The 12,974-nt window shown below is 37.1% G+C and overlaps 2 protein-coding genes across 16 annotated transcripts in view; both read left to right on the forward strand.

The window, feature by feature from the left end:
* gcn1 (GCN1 activator of EIF2AK4) overlaps window positions 1-12,974 on the forward strand; it is a 779,792-nt gene that overhangs the window by 280,416 nt on the left and 486,402 nt on the right. The window lies entirely within an intron of this gene.
* The window catches only part of citb (citron rho-interacting serine/threonine kinase b), a 135,385-nt gene that overhangs the window by 517 nt on the left and 121,894 nt on the right, over window positions 1-12,974 (forward strand). The gene's annotated exons all lie outside the window — the stretch shown is intronic.

Consider the following 12,974-nt stretch of genomic DNA (forward strand, 5'->3'; position numbering starts at 1 on the left):
TGCAACATTGAGTGTGTTTTACAATTTATTTATCATTTGCATTTGTTTTTGAGGCCTGTGACTGTATAATGACATTCAGTAGTATTAAGTTGTGCTGTCTGTAAACTTTAATAATGATTATTTTTGTTAATAAAGAGTTTTTTTTTGCATTATTCAGTAGATTGTTTAATAGATTTTATGCTGATACACTCCCACTATAGAGTCATCTCGATCAATCTAAAGTGATCAGTTCTTTACAGATAGGGATATTCAAGCCAAATCTGGTGAACTTGTATTCAGATAGATAGATAGATAGATAGATAGATAGATAGATAGATAGATAGATAGATAGATAGATAGATAGATAGATAGATAGATAGATAGATAGAACTATGGAAGAAGCAACATTGTAGAATCATGTTTGCAATGTGCTATGTGTGGCAGTTCAATGAGAGTTCTTGTTTGGTCATGATAGATAGATAGATAGATAGATAGATAGATAGATAGATAGATAGATAGATAGATAGATAGATAGATAGATAGATAAAAAAAAGCATTGTAGAAGCATGTTGATATAGTGTAGGACTGCACAATATTTCATTTCAGCATTGCGATCGCAACGTGATCCTTCGCAATAGTCCCATCGCAGGATATGCAACGTTGAGTTTGTTTTATAATTTATAATTTGCATTTGTTTTTTGTGGCCCGTGACTGTATAATGATTTTAAAAGCATTCAGGAATATTAAATTGTACTGTTTGTAAACTTTAATAGTGATTTATTTTTGAGTTTTTTTATTATTATTCAATAGATTGCTTATTAGATTTTATGCTGTGCACTCCTGCTATAGAATCACCCCAATCCATCTAAAGTGATCAATTCTTTACAGATTGAGATATTCAAGTCTTCTGGTGAAATCGTATTCATGTCTTATTATACAGCTGAAGTCGGAATTATTAGCCCCCCTGTATTATTTTTGGTCCAATTTCTGTTTAACAGAACTGTTTTTCACACTTCCAAACATATATTTTTTTTAATAACTCATCTCTAATAACTGATGTCTTTTATCTTTGCCACCATGCCACCCCATTTTGCAAGTTATTCAGCGATATTTTTAATTAAAGTGTTTTATATTTTATATATTTATTATATTTTTTGCCCTGAAGTTCTAAATAAAACTACAACCTAAAGTTCATTGACGAACTTTGATGTTGGCTTGAGAAAGTCAAGCGTTTATGGCATTGTTAGGTGGTTGCTAAGCAGTTGCTAAATGGCAATGCTCGTTTACATGTTTTATCAAATGCTAATACTTAGTAGGCATTTCTAGCATATGTTATTGCATTTAGATAATCATTCATAGCATGTAGCTAATCGTTATTAGCACTTGGCTTCCATTATCATTGTTACCATGCATAGTACACAGGAAGTCCCATTTGCTAGCATGAGTCAAACAAGCCAATGCCCAGGTCCCTATGATGTTCTGATGTAGAGATATTGCTATTTTTAAATGGTTGCTAGGTTATACTGTTTTATTGCTATGGGGATATTTGACAGGTTAGTGATGATACATCAAAGCTTCTTGGCAATATGAGTGATCTTAATCAACCCCGTTGTTTCTATGACAGTCTTTATGAGTGTCAAAAACTGGACTTGAACATTATGCATTCCTTGTGTTGGGTTGCGGCTGGAAGGGCATTCGCTGTGTAAAACAAATGCGGGATAAGTTGGCGGTTCATTCCGTTGTGGCGACCCCTGATTAATAAAGAGACTAAGGGAATGAACATTATGTAAAAATGGCTTGCTGTATTTTTTTGAAAATACAATGCTTAATAAGTGTGAAGGTGATGCATGCAAAAATGGCTTGCCATATCAGTAAAAAATATGGAGTTTAAGTCAAAAATGGCTTGCCATATTATAAGAAAAATAATGCTTAAAAATGATTTATTGTAAAACAATAAGTCTGATAAACCTTAAAGATATAGCAACAAAATCTACCGCATCTTAATACAGCTTTTGGCCAAATTTGGGGCTTGTATAATTTTTTTTATATGCCCGGATTATAAAAATTTTATATTTAACATTTTTTATTAAAAAAACTATAAGTCTTACAGGCATGAGGAGATATAGCAACAATCTTGAATGTAGAAAGCACATTTTGACCACATTTATGTACATAATAAAAGTACATAATATTTGACTAGATATTTTTCAGCATATTAGTATTCAGCTTTAAGTGGCATTCATAGGCTTAACTAGGTTAATTAGGCCAGTGGTTCTCAAAGTGGGGGTCGCGGGACAATCGCGGGGGGGTGATTCGCCTGGTGATTTCCAAAAATATGTTTATTTTTATTAAACCATAAAAATGACCATATTTTATCCAGAACTATACTGAAAATAAAAAGTAGTCGTTTATAGTTCCTATGTATTATATAGTTACTATAGTAGCTTACTAGTTCTATTGAATTGAGACCAATGGGGTAATTACATTATATTAAAGACACAGCAATAGCGTCAGAGGCAGCAGATTGATTTTCTACCATCAGGTTAAACTTTCTGGCACATTTACAGCACTGACATGCATTAAAAAATAAACAAAGTATATGCTTGGGTCTATTGGTGTGTGCGCGCCATTGCATGCAATGTTTCTGTTTTTATAACCACCTCAGAGGATATTGGGGTTCGTGAGTCACTGGCATTGTTATTTTGGGGGGTCGCGGGCTGAAAAGTTTGGGAACCCCTGAATTAGGCAAGTTAGGGTAAATAGGCAAGTGATTGTATAACAGTGGTTTGTATTTTGTTGACAATCCAAGCCAAATATTGCTTAAGGGGGCTAATAATATTGACCTTAAAATGGTTTATAAAAAATTCAAAACTGCTTTTATTGTAGTCGAAATAAAACAAATAAGACTTTTTCCCAGAAGAGAAAATATTATAGGAAATACTGTGAAAATTTCCTTGCTCTGTTAAACATCATTTGGGAAATGTTATCAATCAATAGCAATATATTGCAATGTTTGATTTGTTCCACTGTCATGCAGCCCTAATGTAATGTGTTGCAGTTCATTCTAAATAGGCATTTCCTTGGTGCATATTGTGATTAGTGATCTTACAAAAGCTGAGAATGCATCCAGGTGGCGTCTCAGAAGGGTGCAGAGAGAGAAAGAGAGTTCAGACTGGTGCTGCCAACACAGATGCCAACACTGTCAGCGTGTGAACTCTCACTGTGTGTCATGACACCAGGTCTGAACAGAACATCACCACTGCGCTGGTCATTAGTTATCCCAATGCAACGCAACCGCTTGATTGTCTCTAAAAATTGCAAATGTGATGGCCTTATGGTAGAGCAGTGGGTAGAACAATTGCCTCCTTGCAAGAAGGTCGCTGTTGAGTCCCGGCTGGGTCAGTTGGCATTTCTGTGTGGAGTTTCCCCCACAGTCCAAAGACATGCGCTATGGGTTAACTGAATAAACTTAATTGGCCATAGTGTATGAGTGTGTGTGAATGAGTGTGTATTTTAATAGGTTAATCAGGTTTCAACTCAATTTATTTAGTTATATAAGGTTTAACTTAATGGGCCCTATCATACACCCGGCGCAGTGTGGCGCAAGACGCGGCGCAGTAGTCTTTTGGTAGTTTCAGCTTGGCGCAAGAGTTGTTTTGAGGCGTTGCGCTACACTGTTTAAATAGCAAATGCATTAGCGCTCATTTGTGTGCCCATAGGCGTTCTGGTCTAAAAAGGAAGGCGTTCTGAGGCGGACCACTGGCGCATTGCTATTTTGAGAAACTATAATAGATTTTTCATTACACCAAAACTAACCCGGTCTAAACTCCAGCGCAGAGTTGCGCCTCGCTTACGCACTGCTTAATACACACAAGAGAGCAATAGGCAAATATCTTTACATATGAAAAAATTTAAATATTAAGGATATATATATAGGATATAATAAGAATAGATATAGGATATAAATATAAAGGATTAAAATATTACAAAACATATTATTTTCTAGCCTACATAAATATGAAAAATCACTGCTTTTATGTCTTCTTCATCTCGGGAGGCTTTTTCAGTTCATTCATAACAATTTGCTTTTGTATAATGTTATTATTATTAGCAGTATTATTTATTATATCCATATTTATATTTGTTTTATTAAAACAAGCTTAGATTTGCCCACCTGTCAGGTTTAAGACCATATGGGGCATGGCAGGTGTATTTGGAAATAACTCAGTATTTTGACCACACTTGGTCATTATTGTTCATTTATTCGTTTGCTAGAAATTAGAACTGAATTTAGAAATAGTTTTGAAATGAATATTTGCGCTTAACAAACGAAATTAATTATTTATAGGCTAATTGATGTCTGTGCGTAAAGGTTTCCCTATCCAAGAGCGAAAGTGTAAGTGATCCATTATCTCTCATTCTCACGCAGTAGATGCTCTGTTTAACAGTTTTCTGTTAAAAAACTGTTAATTGTTTGCTTGTGAAATGCTAATTTTTTCCACTTAGACTTACTTTGCGTCCTGTAAATAGTGAATGCGCCCTTGGCGCGACGCAGCTGGGTCTTAAAGGGAATGGGAGATGAGACTCTGATTGGTTTATTCTCAAAACACACCTATAACTCATTAAGAAAATAAACTCAACCCTTTTAGATCATGCACCTTGGCGCAAGGCAGATTTCCCGTCCTTAAATTAGCAAAGACGCGTCCTGACACGCCCTGAAAGCGTTTGTGCCCTGCGTTTTGTGCTCTGCGCATGGACCGTCAAAATAGAGCCCAATATTTCTAGTCAGTTGGACTAAAGATGACTAGAAATTGTTATTTCTGTGTGGAGTTTGCATGTTCTCCCTGTGTTGGTGTGGGTTTCCTCCAGGTGCTCTGGTTTCCCCCACAGTCTAAAAACATGCGCTATAGGGGAATTGAATAAAACTAATTGGCTTTAGCGTATGTATGTGTGTGTATGTGTGAATGAGTGTGTATGGGTGTTTCCCAGTACTGGGATGCAGCTGGAAGAGCATCTGCTGTGTGTGATAATATGTGCAATATGATGATATTGTATGGATCGTTTCATATTATGCTCTCTCACAGGGGCTGTCAATCTTAGTCTTGGAGGTCCGGTGTCCTGCAGATTTAAGCTCCAACCCCAGTCAGACACACCTTGGCTAGCCAATCAAGCTCTTGCTAGGCTTTCCAGAAACATCAAGTTGCAAGCGAGCAAGTTGGAACCAAAGTCTGCAGAACACCAGATTTTGTGGTGTCACAAACTACATTGTTTAATAGTAATACTTGTTCATAACGTATATAAGCGCAGTTTTAAACGTCATTAGGGGGATGCAGACAGAAACATGAATAATAGCATGCTTAGAAAGTTGCAATCTTGAAAGTTACCATGTTTACATTTTCATTCATTCTTCTATTTTCTTTCGGCTTATTCACTTTATTCATCAGGGGTCTTCACTGTCGATAGAACCGCCAACTTATCCAGCATTTGTTTTTGCAGCGAATGCCCTTCCAGCTTCAACCCAGTACTGGGAAACATCCATACACACTCTGGGCTCAATTTTGCATTCCATTGCAAAAGCAATTAGGGCATGTCGGAATCCACTTTTGCTAATTTAAAGACGGAAAAATCCGCTTTGTGCCATGGTGCATGATCTAAAAGGGTTGAGCTTATTTTCTTAATGAGTTATAGGTGTGTTTTGAGAATAAACCAATCAGAGTCTTATCTCCCATTCCCTTTAAGAGTCAGTTGCATTGCACCATAGCGCATTTGCTATTTACATGAAGACTTTGTTTAACTGTTTTCTTGCTCGTGAAATGCTCAGTTTTTCCACTTACAGAGCATCTACAGCGCGAGAATGAGAGATAAGGCATCTCATTATCTACTTTCGCTCTCGTGGATAGGGAAACCTTGTATGCACAGTCATCAATTAGCCTATAAATAATTAATTTTGTTTGTTAAGCGTAAAGATTTGTTTCAAAACCATTTCTAAATTCAGTTCTAATTTCCAGCAAACGAATAAATGAACAACAATAACCAAGTGTGTCCAAAACTGAGTTATATCCTAATACACATGCTGTGCCCCATATGGTCTAAAACCTGACAGGTGGACAAATCTAAGCTGGTTTTTAATAAAACAAATATAAATATGGATATAATAAATAATACTGCTAATAATAATAACATTATACAAAAGCAAATTGTTATAAAATGAACTGAAAAAGCCTCCCGAGATGAAGAAGGCATGAGGGCAGGGGTTTTTATATTTATATGGGCTAGAAAATAATATGTTTTGTAATATTTTAATCCTTTATATTTATATCCTATATATATGTCCTTTATTATATCCTATATATATCCTTAATATTTTAATTCTTTTTCATATGTAAAGATATTTGCGTATTGCTCTACATCTTGTGTGTATTAAGTCTTAAGCAAGTGTGAGTGTAAGCAAGGCGCACAACTAACACACAACTTTGCTCTGCGCTGGACTTTAGATCGGGTTAGTTCTGATCTAAAGAACAGACTATTATAGTTTCTCAAAATAGCAACCCGCCGGTAATGCGCCTCAAGACGCCTCCATTTTTAGACCAGAACGTGTATGGGTGCACATATGAGCGCAAATGCATTTGCTATTTAAACAGCGTGGCGCAAAACGTCAAAAAGACTCTTGCGCCGAGCTGAAACTAGCAAACAACAATTGCTTCGCGCCTTGCGCCACATTGCGCCAGGTGTATGATAGGGCCCTCAATCACACACATACACCACGACTAATTTAGTTTTTTCATTTCACCCGTAGCGCATGTGTTTGGACTGGGGGAAACGCATGCCAACACGGGGAGAACATGCAAACTCAGCACAGAAATGCTCACTGACCCAGCCGGCACTCGAACCAGTAACCATCTTGCTATCAGGCATAAGTGCTAACCACTAAGCCACCATGCCACCCCATTTTGCAAGTTATTTAGCGATATTTTTCATTTAATAGTTTTTAAAGTGTTTTATATTTTATATATATAGTATACTTTTTTGCCCTTAAGTTCTAAATAAAATGAGAAATATGGTCACAATACGAACGAATAATTTCTCAGTATATAGTTTAAATGTATAAAAGATATTGTCCTTTACAGTATATTTGGGATCTCACTACACTCAAAAAAATACTTTATCATTAAAAACGATGAAGTTAACTTAATGAATTTGTGTTGGAACAACATTATAAAAAGTGTGTGGAACCCATTATTTTTCACAGTGTTTTACAGATTAAGCAAATTTAAGTGGATTGAACATAAAAAAATTAAGTTGCCCCAACAAAATCTCAATAATTGTGTTATTTCAGCTCTTTTTAAATAAGTAGTTTGAACAAACAACTACTGCACAGAGGCTCAGTGGTTAGCACGGTCGCCTCACATCAAGAAGGTCGCTGGTTTGAGTCCCAGCTGGACCAGTTGGCATTTCTGTGTGAAGTTTGCATGTTCTCCCCGTGTTGACATGGGTTTCCTCCAGGTTCTTTGGTTTCCCCCACAGTCCAAACACATGCACTATTGATGAATTTAATTGGATAAATTGGCTATAGTGTATCAGAGTGTGTATGTGTGTGTGAATGAGTGCGTATGAGTGTTTCCCAGTACTGGGTTGCGGCTGGAGGGGCATCCGCTACGTAAAACATATGCTGGAATAGTTGGTGGTTCATTCCGCTGTGGCGACTACTGAATAGAGACTAAGCCGAAGGAAAATTAATGAATGATTGAATATGAAACAATAAGTTCTTCCAAAAAACCCCTCAAGAATTGTGTTGTTTCAACTCATTTTACATAAGTAGTTTAAACAAGAAGCGTCATTTTTGAGTGTATAAATAAACTAATAATGGATTGAATTTACAGAAATGGCAATATATCATTATATACTGTATATTGAGGATATAAGATGACTTGTATTGTGATATATGTTTGTCATATCGCCCAGCCCTAATATGCAAATTTAAGGAGTCTTTTTGACACTATAAGCTGCATTACAATGCCCTGGCAACCATCCTGGCATGGCGACAGCAAGTTTTGCACCACTCACATTTCCCTCAGCAAATCCGATATGTATTGATTCTTGGCTGTGTGGTACAGGTAACTCATCTGTGGTGTGTTCGGAGAGAGAAAGATACAGTATGTGGGTGTAGTGAAATAGAAATGCATGAGGGGAAAAAGTAGCAAGAAGGTGACAGAATGGACTTATTTCTATGGAAACAGCATATCCCTTCACTTTCCTCTCTCCCTCCTCCCTCTGCGCACCGCTACTGAAGACATACACGGAGGCTTTCCTGTTCATAGTGAAGCTATGCGGAGAGAAATGCATCAGCAAATGGAGTGATTGGGAGTTTATGCGAGTTGGAAAGTTGACAGGCTAAATATGAGCTCAGACACGCCCACATTGCATCACTTCCTTTGTTTACCTCATTCTGTTCCTGCTGACGTGAGGTGTTTTAATAGAGAAATGTGTCAACAAATGGATTAATTGGGAGAGTTTACATGATTTGGAAAGTTGACAAACTGTAAATATGAGCTCAGACACGCCCACATTGCATCACTTCCTTTGTTTACCTCATTCTACTCCAGGGGTCCGTTCTTCGTACCTCGCTTAAATGATCTAAGATGATTTGGCAGATCCTGGATCTTTTAATCTTGATAACTGATCTCTGGCTAATTTGGTTCTTCAAACAAGTTTGCGAATCAGATTAGAATGTCTGGATGAACTGATCTGAGATCGCTGCGTGTGTTGTGAAGGACAGATCTATCGATCCTCGAAATCATGATCAGCAATGCAACGATTGGCTGACGGCACAGCAGCGTAATGACATCATCTGATTAATATTCAATTATCCATGTGAGCAAAATTACATCAAATTAGCAGTAAACGGCTTGTTAAATATGACAAGCAATAACTTTCCACATATGTTGTGAACTGCAGGCTTTACACTTTTATGTGTCAAGAGTATTGATCATCTATTTCAATGCAAATCAGTGTAATTAGTTCCACATTTAGAGAAGATTTTCTTTATTACAGTAGCCGTTTTTTTAATCGCTGTATGGAATAACTGGATGTTTACAAAAGCATTTTGATATTGGTAAAGGTGTCTGCAACTTTTGTGAAGCATAATCACCGGCATATTAACTGTCAAAACATGTTCATGACTGCATTAATGTATTATTTCTTTATTTTTTTTTAAAGTCACATTTTCTGCATTTCTATTATCATACACAAATTGTACTAAAGCGATCTAAAAAGTTCATATCAATAAATTTTCTCTTTGTACTTTCATTTCGAGGGTGCAGATTGCATAAGTTTTGTTAATATAACTTTATTTATTTTATTAATAACTATAACTTTATATATATAGTAAATTTTTTTTACTATTTTTCCCAAGTGTATATAACTACTACTGTAAGAAAATATCATAATTTGGTACTTTCTCTATTATCTTTGCTTGAACTGACCCGATCTAATCCTGTTTATATGAATTGAACCTGCTTCCGGTCAGGTTTGAGCTAGCAGAACTGTTGCCATGACAACAACTCTCAGATCAGCTTTGAAGAACGAAACGATCCTGGATCATGTCAAATCGTCAATATCCAAATCCAGCTAACTGAGTAATCCACGTACGAAGAACGGACCCCTGCTGACGTGAGGTGTTTTAATAAAGAAATGCGTCAACAAATGGATTAATTGGGAGTTTACATGATTTGGAAAGTTGACAAACTGTAAATATGAGCTCAGACACGCCCATATTGCATCACTTCCTGTGTTTACCTCTGTTCCCTGCTGACGTGAAGCGTTTTAATCCGGCTGTTGGAGATTTTGGAGGAACCGTGTCTTTCTGTCGCTCAAGCTGTTATTAAGCCACTTAAACTGTCTGCATCTCACTCTGCTTTGGCTGAGTTTCAAAACACACGCTTATGCAAACAGATGAACATTTGGAACTTTGCTAAATATTAGTCTGGTTAGTAGTTCATTTAATCACTGATTTGTTTTGCTTTTATATATACACACTCATACACACTCTTAAAGAGCCCCTAATATACAATAAAAAGGGTCTATTTTGGTTTTATGTGTCTCCAACAACAGGCTGATCTGCTTGCAAGGTCAAAAAACACTGCCTTATAATGTGCATTTCAAGAGTTCACACTTAGCTCATGATTTATACATAGCTTGTTTGGCATGTTGTCCCGGGAGAAAGCCCTGAGCTCAAGGGATCCTCGAGCCCAGGGCTCCCCCCTTTTGCAGGGTGAGGGAAGATTGAGCTCAGGTCGATCTCAAACTCCCCCGCTGCTGAGGCCAAGGCGAACTTCTTAAGATTAAGATGTTATAAAAAAGGTTTAGGCTTATTTTATCTATAATATAGAGCAGTGGTTCTCAAAGTGGGGGTCGGGACCCCCCGAGGGGTCGCGGGGCAATGAAAGGGGGTCCGCCTGGTGATTTCCAAAAATCTATTTATTTTTATTAAACCATAAGAATTAACATATTTTATCCATAACTATACTGAAAATAAAAATAGTCGTTTATAGTTACTATATACTATATAGTTACTATAGTAGCTTATAGTTACTAGTTCTATTGGATTGCGACCCCTGGGGTAATTACATTATATTAAAGGCAGCAATAGCGTCAGATGCATTTGATTTTATAACATCAGGTTATACTTTCTGGCACATTTTAAGCACGGACACAAATTTAATTGGTGTGTCTGCGTCATTGCATGCAAGGTTTCTGTATTTATAACCACCTCAGAGGATATTGGGGGTCGCGAGTCACTGGCATTGTTATTTTGGGGGTCGCGGGCTGAAAAATTTGATATAGAGGACATTTGGATGGTGGGAGGAAACCGGGGAACCGGGGGAAACCCACGCGGACACGGTGAGAACATGCAAACTCTGCACAGAAATACCAGATGGCTCAGCGAGGACCCGACGCCATAGGTATTCTTGCTATGAGGCAACAGTGCTAGTCACTGAGCCACCGTGCCGCCCATTCTGGATAAAGAAGGGGAGGAGGGGGGTTTCTTCCAGACGTAGATAGTTGTAGAAAGGAAATGAGGATATATATAGTGACTTCGGATCCTTTGATTGGAGGATCATGATTAGGCCCACACGGAATCTGCGCTCGCAGAATTCCGCAGATTTTCCGCAGAATTCCGCAGATTTTAAGCCCATTATTAATTCTGTTTATTTACTTCAGTAAATGTGTAAATCTGAATTTATTCAGTTTTATTCAGTAATTTACTACTTTTTATTTAATATATTAAGGTGAAAGTTATGATACTCAGCTGGATACTCCTAAAATAATTCCGCAGAAATCTGCAGATTTTTACTAAAATTCTCCGCAGAAATAGCAAAAAACGTCAGCAGATTCCGTCTGGCCCTGATCATTATTAACTAATGTGGACCAGCTGGGTTAATTATGATCACATGCTCCTCACGAAATTGGTTTAAACTTAGGGTGCTTTCACACCTACACTTTTGTTTCGGAACGTATCTCTTTTGCCCAGTTAGCGCGGTTCGATTGGCATATGTGAATAGGGCAATCGCGCTCTGTTCCGCGCCAAAGTAATCGCTCCGAGATCGCTTGAATGAGGTGGTCTCGGCTCGATTGAAACGAACCCTGGAGCGGTTCGATTGCAGTGAGAAAGCGATCCGATCCGAGCGCGGTTATATCACAGTGTTTTATGGATTTGTAATAGGCTTACGGCTATATGAAGAGAGAATTATGAGTAGGGCGGGAAGTTTCGTGAGTCTCCGGATGCCCGCAAACGAGTGATGATCTCCCGGTAATCTCTTCTTGATGTGAGGCGACAGCACTACCTACTGCGCCAGTGCGTCGCCCAATGGAAAACTTGTAACCATTGATTTCCATAGGATACTTGTGGACACTAAAGAAAATATTTTAAAGAAAGCTGAAAACCTGTAACCATTAACTTCCTTAGAATACTGTTAAACGCCAAAGAAGATGTTTTGAAGAATGCTGAAAACCTGTAACCATTAACTTCCATAGGATACTGTTGAACACAAAATAAGATATTTTGAAGAATGCAGAAAACCTGTCACCATTGACTTCTATAGTAAAATTGTTGAACACTAAAGAAGATATTTTGAAGAAAGCTGAAAACCTGTCACCATTGACTTCCATAGTATACTGTTAAACACAAAAGAAGATATTTTGAAGAATGCTAAAAACCTGTAACCACTGATTTCCGTAGTATACTTTTGGACACTAAACTAGATATTTTAAAGAAACCTGAAAACCTGTAACCATTAACTTCATTAGTATACTGGTGAACACCAAAGATATTTTGAAGAATGCTGAAAACCTGCAACTGTTGACTTGTGTGGTATTCTGATAAACACAAAAGAAAATATTTTGAAGAATGCTAAAAACCTGTAACCGTTACCTTCCATAGTATACTGTTGAACACAAAAGAAGATATTTTGAAGAATGCTAAAAACATGTAACCATTGACTTGCGTAGTATTCTGATAAACACAAAAGAAGATATTTTGAAGAATGCTGAAAACCTGTAACTGTTACCTTCCATTAGTATACTGTTGAGCACTAAACAATATACTTTGAAGAATGCTGAAAACCTGTAACCATTGACTTCCATAGTATACAGTTGAACACTAAAGAAGATATTTTAAAGAGTTGAAAACCTGTAACCATTAACTTCCTTAGAATACTGTTGAACACCAAAGAAGATACTTTGAAGAATGCTAAAAACCTGTAACCATTGACTTCCATAGTATACTGTTGAGCACTAAACAATATACTTTGAAGAATGCTGAAAACCTGTAACCATTGACTGCCATAGTATACAGTTGAACACTAAAGAAGATATTTTGAAGAATGCTGAAAACCTGTAACCATTGACTTCCATAGTATACAGTTGAACACAAAAGAAGATATTTTGAAGAATGCTGAAAACCTGCAACCATTGATTTGAACCAAGTTTAATGATAC

Source organism: Danio rerio, chromosome 8, assembly GCF_049306965.1.
Source record: "Danio rerio strain Tuebingen ecotype United States chromosome 8, GRCz12tu, whole genome shotgun sequence".
NCBI lineage: Eukaryota > Metazoa > Chordata > Actinopteri > Cypriniformes > Danionidae > Danio > Danio rerio.